The sequence below is a fragment of the Triticum urartu genome, chromosome 2 (assembly GCF_003073215.2).
Source record: "Triticum urartu cultivar G1812 chromosome 2, Tu2.1, whole genome shotgun sequence".
NCBI classification, from domain to species: Eukaryota; Viridiplantae; Streptophyta; class Magnoliopsida; order Poales; family Poaceae; genus Triticum; species Triticum urartu.
In genome coordinates this window covers 753,016,852-753,022,379 of record NC_053023.1, presented here as the reverse complement: position 1 = coordinate 753,022,379, position 5,528 = coordinate 753,016,852, and positions in this window count along the sequence as shown.

The window sequence follows — 5,528 nt, the reverse complement described above, 5'->3', positions numbered from 1 at the left end:
CTGGATTATGCGTGTATGGATTACAGGGGTGCGAACCCTTTACACTGAGGAGGGGGTGGCTTATATAGAGTTCGCCAGACCCCTCCGGCCCTCAGTTATGCAGGATTTAAGATACATTAAGGTCGGACGTTACTGGTAGCACCACAAATAAAATGCTATGATGACCATAAAAGCTACTTAATGACCGACCGTTAGCGAGCGGAGTGACTTTAGATCTCCTGGCTGTCGAGTGGTTGTCTTCATGGTCGAGTGTCTTCGAGTCCGTCGAGTGGAACACTTCTGAGTCGATTGAAAGGTGATTTCTTCTAGAGATGTCCTAGGGGAGGGTAGCTTCGACAGGTCCATGACCCTACCATAGGTACATAGCTTCATCATTAGCCCCCGAATGGATCGAGGTTTGAGTGGGGAAGGAGTTGAAAACACTTCCGACCCATTTTTCGTGCTATGAGTACTTCTTGCCCTGGATCAATGAACCTAGGTGATGACACCAACTTCTTTTTCAGTCGCCTTGATCCATTCTTAGTTTTTTTCGAGTGAGTTCTTTACTTGAAGAGTTCCGAGTCAAAGAGTGGAGGAGATCTTCCGTCTGACAAGTTGTTCTGCTGCTCGCGGATTTCGCGGGATTCGAATTTTGGGAAGTGCACGGGGCGGAGGAGGCCGCAGTAATCGGATGGGATAAGGCAGGGTCACCTCGATCTCCGTGCCACCTTTTTCGCCACGTATCGTGCGCGTGATTGTTACGGGATTTGACAGGATCGCCCGGGCCTACAAGTCAGTCACTCGGAAGTAACTCCATATAAGGCGCCGGACCGGGGTTTTTGAACAGTGCGTTCTCATTTCCTCCTCTCTTCTTCGGATTTCTCCACCGCGCCCGCTTTCATCTCAGTGCTGTTGCTCTGTGAGCGCCCCGCCGGCGAAGATGGGGAAATAGAAGACGGTGGCTCTAGAGCGGGCGAAGAAGGCGACGGCAAAGGCGAAGGGGAAGACGACCAGCCGGGGCGGATCTTCCTCGAGGGCCGATCTGCCGAAGGGCTGGATCCAGGGCGATTGGATCCGCTCGACGATTCGTCAAGAAGACCTCGACGACTTGGCCGATGGAGGACTGATCCCCCACGGATCGGCGCGGCTTCCGGGGAAGGAATCCGAGCCGCAGCCTCGGGAGGGTGAGCGCGTTCTCCTTGCCACTCACGTCGACCGTGGTTTCTCCTTGCCTCCTCACCCTTTCTTTCGGGGATTTCTGAATTTCTTTGGGGCGCAACTCCACCACTTCACTCCCAACACAATCGTGTATCTCGCTGCTTTCGTGTCTTTGTGCGAGAATTTCTTGGGTTGTCGGCCTCATTGGGGTCTTTTCAAGCACATTTTCACCTGTCGCTCCCAGACGGTGAAAGGGCCAATCCGAGTGACGAGAGAACACAAGTGATTCAGATGTGTGGGGGTCTTGGGGTTCAGATGAGAGGGAAAAGTTCTTTTCCGGCCATGATTCTTCCCGACTCGGTCCGTGGATGGCAGTCGACCTGGTTTTACTGCAAAGACCAGTCGACGCCAGGGCAGTCGACTGGACTCCCTCCTTTTTCCATGGACCGATTGAGGAAGCCCTCTTCTTTGAAGGTGATCCTGGAGGAGAAGGCGCAGGTTAAGGTGCTGGTCGAACAGGTAGTCCAGCTTATCCGTGACGGGGTGACTGGTATGGATCTCTTGGAGGTCTTCCTCCAGCGACGCATTCAGCCACTTCAAGCTCGAGACCATCCGATGTGGATGTATTCGGGCACTGAGGACACCACTCGGATCCACCCAGAGGAGGTCGAGGATGACACACTAGAGGGGTGGCTGACGAGCATTACTGGGAACAAAGACAACCCTAGGGGAGCCAGGAGAATTCCTCCACTCGACCAGTCTCACGTACCGGACAAGGTTCAACTCTGAGTTTTCGACTGTAATTTTAATCATGCAGTTACTTATGCTCCGTCGACTGACTTTTGTTCTGCTTGATTTTTCTTCCAGGCCCTTATCGAAATCTACTCAATGCCCAATGAAGAGCAAGAGCAAGACCCGGAAGGGGAGGCGAGCGGCGGCGACAGTGGCGACTGGCATTCTGACGAAGAAGGGAACAAGGAAAGTGATGACTCAAGTGACGAAGAAGAAGTCGAGTCACCTCCTCGCAGGGAGAGGCGATCCAAACTCGACCAAGACCGGCCAAGCGTCCGTGAAAAGGCGGTTGCTCAGACTGGTCAGTCTTCAAAGCGTCCTCGGACATCTTCACCGGCCCCGACTGAAAAAGCGTCAAAGCAGCCCAAAGTTGTAGAGCAGAAGCCTCGGAAGGCATTGCCGAAGATTAAGATTGACATCCCCGTCGCTTCTGCGTGAGTGTCTCCCTTTGTATTCAGTCGACGCTCCGTACTGTTTATTTTTCCTTGATTTGACCAGACGAACTTTGGAACTAGCAGCGCTGCTACTTCAGGGACTTCAGTTTACAGGGATGAGGATGAGGCAATGGAGGATGCAGTCACTTCCAATCTGGGTATGATTTCTGTCGTCCTGTCTTCATTTGGTCGAATCAACTGTAATATATACCATCGGGTGATGTAAATTTTGGCGACTGATCTTTGAGCAGCTGCCAACGTCATTGACCTCCCTGACGATGACAATGAAGAGCCAGAGAGGCCTTTGACGAGGAAAAATAGGAAAACTCCTGCGGACAAGGCACCACAGTCAGCGCCGTTAGCGGAACCAGTCATTCAGGACGCTGGTGATGCCAATCAGGCTTCTGTTACCTTCGCCGTGCCACTGTCGAGTGCTCTGCCTTCTTCGTCGACTGCTCAAGCTCCTGCCGATCCACCTTCAGTTTTTGCCAGTCATCACGTCCCAGAGGACGAAGTGAATGCTGCCAAAGAAGCCATACTCCAAGCAGGTATCATGATGGAAAAGATGAATATGGTGCGGCATGCGAGTCAGGCTGCCTATGATGCCAGCTCGGCTCTCCAAAGCAATGTTCAGGTTAGCAGCATGTCGACTGACTTTCTTGGCTTGCTCTGTTAGGATATGGTACCTGAAAACTCTCTTTCCAAGGATCTTTGCATCTGTACACCCACTGGGTGTTTTGACTTGTCATTGAGCAAATCTATACTTTGAGTTGAATTTTTGTTATTGAAGTTTTGGACTAGTGGGGCACGCTGAGTGCACCCACTGGGTGTAGTCCCCGAGACTACGGTGGACTGCAGGCAGTCGACTGTAGTCTTGAAATTTTAATTCTTTCACTCGGTCTGGTCTGGCCGTGTCAAGTGTAAACTGAACCAGTGGGGGCACGCTAAGTGCACCCACTGGGTGTAGTCCCCGAGACTATGGTGGACTACGGGAAGTCGACTGTAGTCTTAGTATTTATTGTCTTTGTTGTTTTTCTCTGTAAAACAATCCATCCTCTCTGATTGTAGAAATCTTGTGACCTTGGAGCTCGCTTTGCCGACTTGGAAAAGCAGCAAATTCAACTCAACCTGGACCTGGAGTTGGCCAAGTCAGAGCTGCAGAAGGCCAAAGATGACGCCAATGGTAAGGAAGCTTTTTCGACTGGTTAGTCTTAGACCTGGATTTCATTCTGCTCTTTCTGAACTGTGTGTTATTTCTTTTCAAAAAAACTGAACCAGGCTCTGGTAAAGAAGGATCAAGATCTGGCTGCTGCTCAAAAGAAGGCTGGCGACCAAACTGCTCTGGCTGAACAGAAGCTGGCTTCAGTCGGCAAACTGGAGGAAGAGAACGCCAAGATAAAATCTTCTTTGGACGAAGCTAACAAGGAGGTAAGCCGCTTGAAGAAGGACAAGGTCAACCTGAACGAGAAGATGGAGGGTATCACTCAAGGAGGGATGATCTGGAAAGCTATCTGAGGAGCCTCGCCAAGAAGTTATTCATCAAGCTTGAAGGTACATATCTTGTTCCGACTGGATTATTTTTGTCGACTCGGCATACGAATATTGACTCATCCTTGGATTATGCATGCAGAGTTTTGCCGATACTTCGAGGAGGAAACTGGGCGGATTGAACCAAACTTGGACCCCATCAACTCCCCCGTGAAGGACGAAACTGCCATGAACCTGCTCCGACTGGAATCCCGCGTCGACGGCGTTGTTGACTACTTGGCTCGACTGAAGGTCACCACGTCAAGGATCGACACGGCGCTTTGGCCAAGGGCAACGCTCCAGAACGACCTCGAGTCACTAATGACTCGACTTAACGAGATCCCTGGTCGAGTGCAGGAGTGGAAGAAGTCTTCTGCCCGGTGTGGTGCTGATGTGGCTCTGTCTTTGGTTCGTGTCCACTGTAAAGAGGCGCGAGAAGATAAGCTGGCAGCGATCAAGGTCGCCAACACCAAGAGGCATGATTTCCGATCTTTCATGGAGACTTTCATTGCTGCTGCCACTCGGATCGCCGATGGTGTCGACCTGGACGAGTTTGTCGAGCCTGACAGCCCTCCTCCAGCGGAGTAAACAAACTTTTATGCCTCACCTTAAATTTGCCTCGGAATGCCGAGTGGATTTTGTAACCGTTAAACTCTTTCGGGCTGAATGCTTGAGTACTTTGATCTGCTGTCTAGGACCTTTAGGATTTATCTGAACTTGGTTTATCATTGAATTTGCTTGCATTTGCCTTCGAGTGAACTTTGTTCTTCACTCGGAATATGCTTTGTGCTTGAGATGTAGCTCTGAGGTGGAAAATCCATTCGACCTGCACATCATCGTTCTTGCAGGTAGGGTGGAGCACAGATTGCAGTCGACCTGCACCTCGTCGTCCTTGCGGATCGAGATGGAGCGCACGTTGTACTTGTGGCGTAGCTCCGAAGGAGAAGGTAATAGTCGACCCGCACCTCGTCGTCCTTGCGGATCGGGATGGAGCGCATGTTGTACTTGTGGCATAGGTCCGAAGGAGAAGGTAACAGTCGACCTGCACCTCGTCATCCTTGCGGATCGGGATGGATTTCATACTTAGGCGAGTACTTGGACTGCAGCAAAGCCCCTGAGTGGGAGGATTGCTCTCCACTCGGTAGGATTTTTAAATACTTAGCCGAGTACTTGGACTGCAGCTAAGACCCCAAGTAGGAGGATCGCTCTCCACTCGGTGGGATTTTTAAATAATTAGGCGAGTACTAGACTGCAGCTAAGCCCCCGAGTGGGAGGATTGCTCTCCACTCGGTAGGATTTTTAAATACTTAGGCGAGTACTTGGACTGCAGCTAAGCCTCCGAGTGGGAGGATCGCTTTCCACTCGGTAGGATTTTTAAATACTTAGGCGAGTACTGGACTGCAGCTAAGCCCCCGAGTGGGAGGATTGCTCTCCACTCGGTAGGATTTTTAAATACTTAGGCGAGTACTTGGACTGCAGCTAAGCCTCCGAGTGGGAGGATCGCTTTCCACTCGGTAGGATTTTTAAATACTTAGGCGAGTACTGGACTGCAGCTAAGCCCCCGAGTGGGAGGATTGCTCTCCACTCGGTAGGATTTTTAAATACTTAGGCGAGTACTTGGACTGCAGCTAAGCCTCC